Source organism: Triticum aestivum, chromosome 3B (assembly GCF_018294505.1).
Source record: "Triticum aestivum cultivar Chinese Spring chromosome 3B, IWGSC CS RefSeq v2.1, whole genome shotgun sequence".
Lineage (NCBI taxonomy): Eukaryota > Viridiplantae > Streptophyta > Magnoliopsida > Poales > Poaceae > Triticum > Triticum aestivum.
Genome location: NC_057801.1, coordinates 562,073,052 through 562,087,784, shown reverse-complemented (window position 1 = coordinate 562,087,784; position 14,733 = coordinate 562,073,052).

Here is a 14,733-nt window from a genome sequence, read left to right as displayed (position 1 = left end):
TGTAGATTCCAAAAATGCCATTATCACTTATTTTTGAAATTATGTTCAGGATGCAACTTAAATAATACCTTCTTTATATAATGAGATACTTTAGAAATGCCTATTACATATGTCCTTACAGATTGGTTGTCTTTAAAAGATCAAATACTTTTTGAAATTACATGTGACATAGAATATTCATTGGAAAAATGTGTAGTTCCAAAAATGCCATTATCACTAATTTTTGAAATTATGTTCAGGATGCAAACTTAAATAATACCTTCTTTATATGATGAGATACTTTAGAAATGCCTATTACATATGTCCTTACAGATTGGTTGTCTTTAAAAGATCAAATACTTTTTGAAATTTTCATATCCTTGAAACCCTAACTCCAAATCTGACATGTGATATATGAATATTCATCAGAAAAATGTGTAGATTCCAAAAATGCCGTTATCATTAATTTTTGAAATTATGTTCAGGATGCAAACTTAAACAATACCTTGTTTACATTATGAGATACTTTAGAAATGCCTATTACATATGTCCTTATAGATTGGTTGTTTTTGATGGAGCTATCCAAACCAAATTAAGTCTTGAACTAAATTATGATTGCGCATGCGCGCACACACACATGCCTACTATAAATGCATAGTCCATCCGTCCAAAAAAACTTGTCCCTCAAATGGATGTACCTAGCACTTGTACTAAATAATGCTCTTATGCACCATCAATAAATACTAAAATGTACTTTGCTATTTTCACTCTAATGCAATATTTTTTGGGCATCACCGAGAAACAACAGCAATTGCTTCAACATATAATGGCAACTAGGTAGATTTGTCCTTATAGATTTGTGTTGTATAATGAATTCTAAACACCTTGAATACACTTCAATAATCATCACACCTTTATATTTTGCACAACACCACTTATCATGTTGCTTGTTGCATGGCATCATGAAAGATTTCAAGAGATTTGCTGATGTCGTTAAGTGTATGTATGAGGCATGATTTTTTTTTCTCCCGTTGCAACGCACGGGCATATTTGCTAGTATTACATATTCTCCTTGAAACTTCTCGAGGTTTTTGGTGCGTAAAGACTAAGAATATATATCAAGCATGAGAATGACCAAGCAACGAACAATTGGATCACTACGCCAACTTCTTGCCAGGCTTGTACACATATATAGTACGTAGGTGATAGAAGTACATATACAATAGTACTAGATAATGTTGTTTTCACAAAATAGTACGTGTATCTATATATATACACCGACTGTTCCCTTTTATGGTACTGATGTACGCGTCATTGAACTAACTGCATATAAGAAAAAGGAACTACACACGAGTAACTTAAATACTAAAACGTTACTAGCTACCTAGCAAGCAGACCGAATCAAATAAATAGTGTTATTGCTGATTGCAAGTGAATTATCAACAAGGGATAATGTATAATATAAAGTATGCATTGTATATAAGATAGGGTACCGATAACTGCCACACGTGTGGTGTATCGGGTAGTTGTGCCACACGTTTCCTGTGGCATGGACAGCAACCGGCCCACACACCTACGTGTGGGCAAAACAACTAATGTCCACACACATATTTTTTTCCCTCCCGAACCCTCTCACACGCGTGCGTGTGGGCGAAGTTGATAACATCCACACGCCCGTATGTCAGGCCTCGTACCCTCCCGGTCCCGCACGCGACGCGTGACGCTCACCGCGCGCCCGCAGTTGCCATGGTCCAGACCCCCGTCCATGTTCGTTTAACTGCAGTTGCCATGTCGCTGAACTACGGTTGCCATGTCGGACAACTGCAGTTGCCATGGTTGCTCCACTGCAGTTGCCATATATGGTCTGATCTAATGTAGTTGCCATGATTTCATAACTTTAGGAGTTGCCACATACTAACACTAGGCAGTTGAGAGAGTTGCCATGTGCTCACAAGCATGCTAGGGCAGTTGCCATGTAAAAAGGAAGAGTTGTCATCTGCTAACGTGCACGTTAGGGCAGTTGCCATGTACGTGCACGTTGGGGCAGTTGCCATGTACGATGCAAAAACACATGGCAACTCGGTGAAAGAGAGTTGTCATCTGCTTACGTGCACATTAGGCAGTTGCCGTGTACCCTGCAAAAACACATGGCAACTCGGGTAAAAAAAGAGAGTTGTCACCTGCTTATAAAGCACACTAGGGGCAGTTGCCATGTGCGTTGCAAAAACACATGGCAACTAGTAGCTGGGATGTGGGAGAGGAGACGGGCATGTGGGCGAGATGGCAAATGCCCACACACCAGCCCTTGTGCGTGACTGAAAACTGGTGTGTGGGTGAACTGCTAAACGCCCACACACCAGCCCCTCCGTGTGGTAAAACCGAAGTGTGGGCGAACTATGTCACACACCACACACACGCCTTGTCCTACGTGACATAGAAAATCAGCCAGATTGTGCCAAGATTCGTGCATATAGTACTGGACGGTGATGGATGTGTGTGATCGAGATGGTCAACGCCCACACGTGTGGGCGTTAACATTTCCGATAAGATATCGATATCTTACATATAAATATAGTAATTAATATGCATACGAGTATTTAGTTGTTATATATGGTGTGCGCCTACAGTATATTGCACCTATAATAATCGTCCAAATAAAATCCATGATTTGGTAGGTGGCCATCCCAAAACCCTACCTAACCACATCTTATTTGTTTGAGAGAGAGTCATCTAACAGGGCTGCAAACCGGTCGAAAATTCCTATACCTAACCACAGCGTACGTACTCATGTTTTTTTGTTACAAATATATTTGTTTGACTGACACCATTATAATTGTGCCCCTATATAATTACTGTCCAACAATTAGTAGTCAGCCCATTATTTGTTAGAGAAGGGGCCATCTACTCATTATGCTTTGATTGAGAAAGTGTCATCTAACTAGGTTAAAAACTGAGAGGTAGGTAATTAATCAAATTGCCTTACCATACATAATCTATCCTGGGAGAATCAAATATGGTTGTTTCTAATTGCCGATGGCCGGATGAGCCACCAGTGTGCGTCTACGAGGTGAAAGTCCAGGAGAGCAGGTCTCCAAGCCGCTCTCACGGTTTCGCCTAGACAGCATGATGCTATACACTTGCATCTGTTGCTAGATCAACTTTTGAGTATAGGTCGACATGCCTGGCTGGGTCTCCCCTACGAACCTGTCACTATACCTGTAAACATTGTGATTTTGAATTAATAAAGAGCGTGTGTTTGCCTTAAAAAAGCAGGATGCTATAGATGTACAGGTGTTGCTACATCAATATTTTACAGTAGCAAGATATATATATTGGGTTAGTAGCGCACACGATGATACCATTGCAAATGGGTGTAGTACGGTTATGTTATCATTCTGATATAGGTTGTTATGCAAGGGGTGATGAATTCTGATATAGGTTGTTATGCAAGGGCTGATGAGTATAGGCCCACATCTTTGGCTGGGTCTCCCCTATGATCCTATCACTGTACCTATAAACATTGTGATTTCGGATTAATAAAGAGCGTATGTTTGCCTTAAAAAAGCGGGATGCTATACATGCATGTACACATGTCGGTAAATCAAATTTTTTTCACGGTAGCAAGATATATTGGATTAGTAGCGTACACGAGGATACCATTGCAAACGAGTGTAGTACGGTTATGCTACCATTCTGATATAGGTTCTTATGCAAGGGCTGATGAATTTGACCATTTTTGAATGATCATGCTGCCCTTACACGAAAAATCAGACAATAAAGTAGAAATGTCAAAGGTCAATTTTTTGAAAAAAAAACTAGAGAACCTCCAGACAAAAAGTCATCACCGTTTCAGAAAAATTAAATAATTTTGTACCTCTAAGTTTCTGTTATGTACCAATAGACCTTCCTTCCTTTGTTCTTTTGTACATGCATCATATTTAAAAAGTTTTCCTTAACAGGTTCACACTACACCCTATAATACACGTATACAAGTTTTCCATTTTCTTCAAATTTTTGAATGATACTTGTACCACACCTTGACATTTTTTTTACAGTGTTGTATGTATGTAGTCAGGAGACTCACTTGGTGGCAGAGCTGTGGGGTGAGAGCCCCCTAAGTTTTGAAGAGAATCACTGAAGAAACTTTTTTGTGAGGTCAAAAACATAACCTCAAGCTCCCGCCATTTTGAAAGAATCATCCAAGAAACTTTTTTTGGGAGGTCCAGAACAGAAAAAATAGAGCCGTTTACTCTCTCAGACAATCACGTTTTTGTCTTTTGCTCCCCTAGATATCCTTGGCTACTAAACTTTAACAACGGAATAAGCTATTATAAATATTTGCATTGGTACTTTTGACAACATCAGCACTTGTAAGCAATGGTGTTCTCAGAGCCATCAGATCGGGAAAGGGGTCCCCTGAGGGGTCCGCACACCACCTGCCACCACCTCGCCGCCCCCGTGGCCGAGGAGGACGACTAGCACCGCTCGCGCGCTGAAGCACGCGCTAACCCACCAGTCATGGCCGCCACCATGGATGCAGAGCACCTTGAGGGAGACCGAGGCTGCCGGATCCAAGCCGCCACATTCCTCAGTGATGTCTGCTAGAACTACGTCGGTATTTCCCCAAAGAGGAAGGGATGATGCAGTATAGCGACGGTAGGTATTTCCCTCAGTGATGATATCAAGGTTATCGAACCAGTAGGAGAACCTCCTAAGACCACGTAATTAAACAGCACCTGCACACAAATAACAAATACTCGCAACCTGACGTGTTAAAGGGGTTGTCAAACCCTTTCGGGTACGACGCCTCAAGATAGGCAAGTAACGTGAGGAAAAAGTGGTAGAGAGGATAAATAGATCGCGGAACAAATAAATTGCAGCAAGGTATTTTTGTATTTTTGGTTTAATAAATCTGAAAATAAATGCAAAGGAAAATAGATCGCAAAGGCAAATATGATGAAAAGAGACCCGGGGACCGTAGGTTTCACTAGTCTTCTTTCGAGAAAAATAGCAAAGGTGGGAAAACAATTATTGTTGGGCAATTGATAGAACTTCAAATAATCATGACGATATCCAGACAATGATCATTATATAGGCATCACGCCCAAGATTAGTAGACCGACTCCTGCCTGCATCTACTACTATTACTTCACACATCGACCGCTATGCATCATGCATCTAGTGTATTAAGTTCCTGGAGAAACAGAGTGATGCAATAAGAAAGATGACATGATGTAGACAAGATCTATTTATGTAGAAATAGACCCCATCTTGTTATCCTTAATAGCAACGATACATACATGTCGTTTCTCCTTATGTCACTGGGATCAAGCACCGTAAGATCGAACCCATCACAGAGCACCTCTTCCCATTGCAAGATAAATAGATCAAGTTGGCCAAACAAAACCAAAATAACGGAGAAGAAATATGAGGCTATAATTAATCACGCATATAAGAGATCAAAGAAGACTCAAATAACTTTCATGGATAAAAACATAGATCTGATCATAAACTCAAAGTTCATCGGATCCCAACAAACACACCACCAAAAGACTTACATCATATGGATCTCCAAGAGACCATTGTATTAATAATCAAGAGAGAGAGAGGAAGCCATCTAGATACTAACTATGGACCCGTAGGTCTACAAAGAACTACTCACGCATCATCGGAGAGGCATCAATGGACATGATGAACCCCTCCGAGATGGTGTCTAGATTGGATCTTGTGTTTCTGTACTCTGCGGTGGCTGAAATTGATTTTTGTTGACTCCCCTAGGGTTTCTGGAATATTGGGGTATTTATAGAGCAAAGAGGCGGTTCAGGGGGCACCCGAGGTGGGCACAACCCACCGGGGCGTGCTTGGGCCCCTAGGCACGCCCTGGTGGGTTGTGCTCCCCTTGGAGCACCCCCAGTTGCTTTCCTAGCCCACTGGATGTCTTTTGGACCAAAAAAATCCTCAAAAAGTTTAGCTGCGTTTGGACTCTATTTGGTATTGATTTCCTGCGATGTAAAAAACATGCAGAAAACAACAACTGACACTGGGCACTATGTTAATAGGTTAGTACCAAAAATGATATAAAATGACTATAAAATGATTGTAAAACATCCAAGAATGATAATATAACAGCATGGAACAATCAAAAATTATAGATACGTTGGAGACGTATCATCATTCCCAAGCTTAATTCCTGCTCGTTCTCGAGTAGGTAAATGATAAAAACAGAATTTTTGATGTGGAATGCTGCCTAACATGTTCATCACATTTATTTTCTTTATAGCATGGACATTTGGACTTTTATACGATTCAAAGCAATAGTCTAATTTTGACATGAAGACTTTGATACTCAAGTATACCAACAAGCAACCATGTCTTTCAAAATATCGACACTAAAGCAAGTTATCCCTAGCCCATTATGCTCAATCATTGATCCATTCATGAAACATACTCGAATATTAACTACACCCAATGCTTAAATATGATCATAGTGCCTCTTAGTTGGTGCTTTATAAGAGAGAATGGAGACTCAAATTCAAAATAAAAATTGCATAAGTAAAGAAAGGCCCTTCATAGAGGGAAGTAGGGGTTTGTAGAGGTGTCAGAGCTCAAAGCTTAAACTGAGAGATAAAAACATTTTTGAGAGGCATACTTTTCCCACCAATGAAAACGACTTAGAGCTCCCAACACTTTCCATACTAGATACATCATAGGCGGTTACCAAACAGAAAATAAAGTTTATTCCTTTTTCCACCATTACTTTCACTTTTCATGGCTAGCCGAATCGACGGTTGCCCTCCCTACCAACACTTTCCAAGGAATTTATTATTTGACAACATAAAGTAAATTCATTTTTAATTTCGGGACTGGGCATCCCTAATACCTTTGTCGTACTCTCATTCAATGACAAGTGAATAAACACTCATCGTGAGAATAACACATCTAGCATAGAAAATATTGGCCACCCTTCACTGCCTCGCGAGCGGTAGAGCACACAAAAGAGAAATTTATTTTGAAAGTTAGAGATGGCACATGCAAATTTGCTTAGAACGACATGGAAATACCGCATATAGGTAGGTATAGTGGACTCATATGGCAAAAGTGGTTTAAAGGGTATTGGATGCACAAGTAGCGATCACACTTAGTGCAAAATGAAGGCTAGAAAAATATTGAGAAGCGACCAACCAAAAAGTGGAAAATCTCGTACCCAAGCATTAAGCATAAGTAACACTGAATAATGCACCATAAGTAGGATATAAATTTCATTGCATAACTATTGACTTTCGTGCTTGCATAGGGAACCACAAACCTTAACATCAATATTCTTACTAAAGCACAATTACTCATCAACATGACTCACATATCATATCGTCATATCTCAAAACCATTACTAAGAATCAAGTTTATTTTATCCAATGATCTTCATGAAAGTTTTTATTATATCCTCCTTGGATATCTATCACTTTGGGACTATTTTCATATGTTGCTTTTGATAAGCTCAAACAAATATAAGTGAAGAACATGAGCATAACTTTTCTTTCTCTCAAAATAATCTAAGTGAAGCAAGAAAGAATTTTTGAAAAATTTACTAACTCCCAAATAAATCTAAGTGAAGCATGAGAGAATTTCTTCAAAAATAACAAAGCACACCATGCTCAAAAAGATTTAGGTAAAGCACTAGAGAAAATCCATGGCTCTAAAAATTTAAGTGAAGCATAGGAGCAATCATAACATAATTTTTGGCTCTCTCAAAAAGATGCGTTCAACAAGGATTCAACACTTAAAACACAAAGCAAAACAAGCAAAGACTCATATCATACAAGATGCTCCAAGCAAAACTCACAATATGTGACGAATAAAAATATAGCTTAAAGTAAAATACCGATGGTTGTTAGAAGAAAGCGAGGATGCCACTCGGGGGCATACCCAAGCTTAGTTGCTTGCTACTTCTTGAATATTATCTTGGGCTGCCTCAGGCATCCCCAAGCTTAGCCTTTTGCTAATCCTTATTCCTTCATCCATTGTGAGATCACCCAAAACTTGAAAACTTCAATCACATAAAACCCAACAGAACCTTCGTGAGATCCGTTAGTATAAGAAAGTAAACCACTACTATAAGTACTATTGAAAACCTATTCATATTTTGTTTTTGCATTATATCTAATGTATTCCAAATTTTCTATGGCAAAAACTCATTAAATAAAACCATAGAATCATCAAAACAAGAACACAACGCAAAGAAAACAGAATCTGACAAAAATAGAACAGTCTGTGGCAATCTGGATATTTCTAATACTTCTGTAACTCCATAAATCTTGAGAAATTAAGCAAACCTGGATAATTTGTATATTAATCTGCTTAAAACATAATCAACTCAAAATAACGTTTCTATGATTTATGAAAACTATTTTTGTGAGTGCATAAGTTTCTGTTTTTCAGCAAGATCAAATCAACATTCACCCAAATCAACCCAAAGGCCTTGCTTGGCACAAACACTAATTTAAACCACAAAAACACATCTAACAATATATATAGTTGGGTATTTTATTGAAAACATCAAGAAAACCAAAAATCAAAAAGATACAAGTTGGGTTGCCTCCCAACGAGCGCTATCGTTTTACGCCCCTAGCTACGCATAACGCGTAGCATCTAAGTTTTGCCATCTTTGGTTCTAGATCCATAAGATGCCCTCATGATTTATTCATATGGTGGCCTAATTCTTGTTCAAAGGAAGTGTTCAATTCCCTTCCTTGGTGGAAATTGAAATTTAATATTGCCTTCTTTCATATCAATCACGGCACCAATAGTATGTAAAAACAGTCTACCAAGAATAATTGAACAAGACGGATTGCAATCAATATCAAGAACAATAAAGTCTATGGGCACATAATTCCTATTTGCAAGAATAAGAACATCATTAATTCTTCCCATAGGCTTTTTAATAGTAGAATCCGCCAAGTGCAAATTTAAAGAGCATTCTTCAATATCGGTAAGACCAAGCACATCACATAAAGATTTCAGAATTGTAGAAACACTAGCACCCAAGTCACATAAAGCAAAACACTCATAATTTTTAATCTTGAATTTGATAGTAGGTTCCCACTCATCATGCAATTTTCTAGGAATTGAAACTTCCAATTCCAACTTTTCTTCAAAAGCTTTCATCATAGCATCAACAATATGTTTAGTAAAAGCTTTATTTTGTTCATAAGCATGGGGTGAATTTGTCATGGATTGTAACAAAGAAATACAATCAACCAAAGAGAAACTATCATAATTAAAGTCTTTGTAATCCAAAATAGAGGGCACATCACTAGTTAAAGTCTTGACCTATTCAAACACACTTTTATCAATTTTTTGACAAGATTTTCACCCTCTAAATCGTAGGGACATCCTCTACCTAAAGTTGACTCTTCTGCAGTCCCTTTTTCATCAATCTTTATTTTACTAAACAAAGAATCAGTAGAAGAAACACCAATCATTTTAAGATCTTCATCACTTTTATGAAAATAATCACTAGAAAACACTCTTTCTAGAAATTCTCTTTTAGCTCTAAGCATAGCGGTTCTTTTCTTACTTTCATCCATGGAAACATAAATAGCTTTAATGGATTCTTCAACTTCAGGCACAAATATTTTAATCTTGAGAGTTTTTACATCATGAGAAATTCTATCAATACTTCTAGACAAATCATCAACTTTATTCAACTTTTCTTCTATCAAAGTATTGAAAGCTTTTTGAGTATTGATAAATTCTTTAATATTGTTCTCAAGATCAGATGTGTTTCTATTATTATTATAAGTACGATTACCATAGGAATTACCATAATTATTAAAGGAATTACTAGGAAAAGGCCTAGGATTAAAATTACCTTTATAAGCATTGTTATTGAGATTGTTTCGCGAGACAAAATTCCCATCTATGGCATGACTATTTTGCTCAATCAGAGTAGACAAAGGCACGCCATTAAAATCAATAGGAGAACTTTTATTGGCAACCAACTTCATAAGAGCATCAATTTTTTCACTCAAAGAATTTATTTCTTCTACCGAATTGATTTTTTTACTAGTAGGAGCTCTTTCGGTATGCCGTTGTGGGTAATTTGCCATAATATTGTCTTGCAATTTAGCAACTTCACCCAAAATAATTTCCATAAAAGTACCCCCCGCGGCGGAATCTAAAAGATTACGAGAAACAAAATTCAATCCCGCATAAAATGATCATCCAAAGATTTAACCCATGAGTTGGTCAATTCCTTAACATCAATTTCATCCTTTCCCAAGATTGTGCAACATGCTCATGTTCAACTTGCTTGAAATTCATGACCTGGGTTCTAAGGAAAATAATTTTTGTGGGAGGAAAATACTTAGTAATAAAAGCATCCTTGCACTTGTTCCAAAAATCGATACTATTGCGAGGCAAAGAAGAAAACCAAATTTTTGCACGATCTCACAAAGAAAACAGAAATAATTTCAACTTTACAACATCATTGTACACATCTTTTTTCTTTTGCATATCGCATAATTCCACGAACGTGTTAAGATGGAATGCGTCATACTCATTAGGAGTACCGGCAAATTGATCTTTCATGACAAGATTTAGCAAAGTAGTATTAATATCATAAGACTCTACACTAGTGGCGGGAGGAGCAATCATAGTGCTAATAAAATCATTGATGTTGGTATTTGAGAAATCACACAACTTGGTGTTCTCTTGATTTATGATGACTTCACAACTAGATTGCACTCAAAAACAGATCTGACGAGAAAACGACAAACGTAAAAGAGGGTGAATAAAACGGCAAATTTTTGTGAAGTGGGGGAGAGGAAAACGAGAGGCAAATGGCAAATAATATAAATTCCGAGGAGATGAGATTTGTGATTAGGAACCTGGTTGATGTTGAAGATCCTCCGCGGCAACGGCGCTAGAAATTCCTTTTGATGTCTGCTAGAACTACGTCGGTATTTCCCCCAAGAGGAAGGGATGATGCAGTATAGCGAGGTAGGTATTGATACGTCTCCAACGTATCTATAATTTTTGATTGCTCCATGCTATATTATCTACTGTTTTAGGAAATATTGGGCTTTATTATCCACTTTTATATTATTTTTGGGACTAACCTATTAACCGGAGGCCCAGCCCAGATTTGCTGTTTTATGCCTATTTCAGTGTTTCGAGGAAAAGGAATATCAGACGGAGTCAAAACGGAACGAAATCAACTGGAGAAGTTATTTTTGGAAGGAAACCCACCTGATGGACTTGGACCCCATGTCAGAAGATACGGGAGGTGCTCACGAGGGTGGGGGGCGCGCCCACCCCCAGGGCGCGCCCCCTGGGGCCCCCGTAGCTCCACCGACGTACTCTTTTCACCCATATATACCTACGTACCCTAAAACTTCCAGAACAGAAGATAGATTGGGAGTTCCTCCGCCGCAAGCCTCGGTAGCCACCAAAAACCTCTCGGGGACCCTGTTCCGGCACCCTGCTGGAGGGGGATCCCATCACCGGTGGACATATTCATCGTCCCGGCGCTATCCATGATGAGGAGGGAGTAGTTCACCCTCGGGGCTGAGGGTATGTACCAGTAGCTATGTGTTTGATCTCTCCCTCTCGTGTTCTCTCTTGTGTTCCCTCTATGGCACGATCTTGATGTATCCCGAGCTTTGCTATTGTAGTTGGATCTTATGATGTTTCTCCCCCTCCACTCTCTTGTGATGAATTGAGTTTCCCCTTTTGAACTTATTGGATTGAGTCTTTTATGAGAACACTTGATGTATGTCTTGGTGATCAACTTGCGGGTTTCGTGACATTGGGAACCTATGCATAGGGGTTGGCATACGTTCTTGACTCTCCGGTAGAAACTTTGGGGCACTATTTGAAGTACTTTTATGTTGGTTGGATGAATCTGAGATTGTGTGATGCATATCGTATAATCATGCCCACGGATACTTGAGGTGGCAATGGAGTATCTAGGTGACATTAGGGTTTTGGTTGATTTGTGTCTTAAGGTGTTAATCTAGTACGAACTCTTTTATAGATTGATCTGAAAGAATAACTTTGAGGTGGTTTACCCTACCATAATCTCTACGTTTGTTCTCCGCTATTAGTGGCTTTGGAGTGACTCTTTGTTGCATGTTGAGGGCTTGTTATATGATCTATCTATGTTATTATTGTTGAGAGAACTTGCACTAGTGAAAGTATGAACCCTAGGCCTTGTTTCCTACCATTGCAATACCGTTTACGCTCACTTTTATCGCTCGTTACCTTGATGTTTTTATTATTTCAGATTACAAAAACCTATATCTACTATCTATTTTGTACTTGTATCACCATCTCTTCGCCGAACTAGTGCACCTATACAATTTACCATTGTATTGGGTGTGTTGGGGACACAAGAGACTCTTTGTTATTTGGTTACAGGGTTGTTTGAGAGAGGCCATCTTCATCCTACGCCTCCTACGGATTGATAAACCTTAGGTCATCCACTTGAGGGAAATTTGCTTCTGTCCTACAAACCTGTGCACTTGCAGGCCCAACAACGTCTACAAGAAGAAGGTTGTGTAGTAGACATCAAGCTCTTTTCTGGCGCCGTTGCCGGGGAGGTTAGCGCTTGAAGGTATATCTTTAGATCTTGCAATCGAATCTTTTTGTTTCTTGTTTTATCACTAGTTTATTTTATAAAATAAAACTACAAAAAAATGGAATTGAGTTTACACATACGCTTCACCTTTTTAATATCTTTCGTGAGTATGATGGAAAGGAAAATTGTGCTCAAGTACTAGAAGAAGAATTACATAGAATTCTTGGCATAAAATATGTGAATGATGAGCATGATTGCAATGTTGTTAGTATGAATTCCTTGAATATCCATGATGCTAATGATATGCAAAGCCACAAGCTTGGGGAAGCTATGTTTGATGAAGATGATATTTTTTGTCCCCCAAGCTTTGATGAGCAAATTTACTATGATGAAAGCATGCCTCCTATCTATGATGATTATTGTGATGACACGTATGCTTTAAAGAATAATGATAACCATGAAACGTGTCATCTTGATCTTAATTTTCAATCTCATGATAGTTATTTTGTTGAGTTTGCTCCCACTACTATTCACGAGAAGAAATTTGCTTATGTTGAGAGTAGTAAAATTTCTATGCTTGTAGATCATGAAAAGAATGCTTTAGGTGCTGGTTATATTGTTGAATTCATTCATGATGCTACTGAAAATTATTATGAGAGAGGAACACATGCTTGTAGGAATTGCAATAATGTCAAGTTTCCTCTCTTTGTGCTTCAATTTTTGAAGCTATGCTTGTTTTACCTCCCTATGCTAGTTGATTATTGTTCCCATAAGTTGTTTGCTCACAAAATCCCTATGCATAGGAAGTGGGTTAGACTTAAATATGCTAGTCATATGATTCATGATGCTCTCTTTATGTTTCAATCCATATCTTTTATGTGAGCATCATTGCCATCATCATGCCTAGCTAAAAGGCATTAAAGAAAAGTGCTTGTTGGGAGACAACCCAATATTTATCACTATAGGAATCCAGTACTTTGCATCTGCCATGGCGGACGGCAAAGGCAGGGACGGCTGACGGCAAAGCACTTTGCCGTCCGCCGCGGACGGCAAACACGGACGGCAAAGATAGGGTCGGCAAACAGGTCCTTTGCCGTCTGCTTTCCAAGGCGGACGGCAAAGAGCCCTTTGCCTACAGCGGCGGACGGCAAAGAGGGGGGACGGCAAAATGTGGCACGTCCGCCATTGTCACTCCGTTAGGCGGCTAACGGCGGCCTTTATCGTCCGCCAGCGGACGGCAAATTAGTGCGCCTCTTTGCCGTCCGCCAGGTGACATCAGTAATACCTCAGCGCCCGTTTTTTTTTTGCCGTCCGCCCGGCGGACGGCAAAGGCGAAGTCTTTGCCGTCAGCCAGGCTTTGCCGTCCGCCACTGTCTGCAAATTGGCCAAATGGTCCACCCCAGGAATCACAGGTGGGCGCCACGTGCCCCCTTTGCTATCTGCCACCGACGGCAAAGGGGTCTTTGCCGTCTGCCGCTAACGGCAAAGAGCCTGCACTGGCTCTTTTTTTTTTCTTTTTTTCTTATATCCAACAATTATCACAACAAAAATTTCACAGCACATATATATCCATCACATAGTTCCATCACATCACATATATATCCATCAAAAATTTCACATCACATATATATCCATCACATAGTTCCATCGATCCATACATATTACAATATGCAAAGTTTCTTCATAGCAAGCCAGCAGAATACAAGTGCATCAAAGGAAAAAACAGGAAAAAGCAAGCAATCCATCATAGGAAGCTGGCTTCCGTGAAGTGAATGAAACCTGCAAAATGACAAATAAGAAAGTTAGAAAAAGAAGACTAGAAGAAGAATTAGACTAGAAGAAAAAGAATAGAAGAAGAAGACTAGAAGAAGAAGTATATGCCATATATTAGCTAACTTAGGTGAAATGTATCGTATATGATCTAACCTAGGTGAAATGGGTAGTTTATGAGCTATCCTAGGTGAAATGGATCTTTTTGGATCTAAGTTAGGTGAAATGGGTCGTTTATGAGCAGACCTAGGTGAAATGGGTCGTTTATGAGCAAACCTAGGTGAAATGGGTCGTTTATGAGCAAACCTAGGTGAAATGAGTCGTTTATGAGCAAACCTAGGTGAAATGGGTCGTTTATGAGCTAAGTTAGGTGAAATGAGTCGTTTATGAGCAAACCTAGGTGAAAT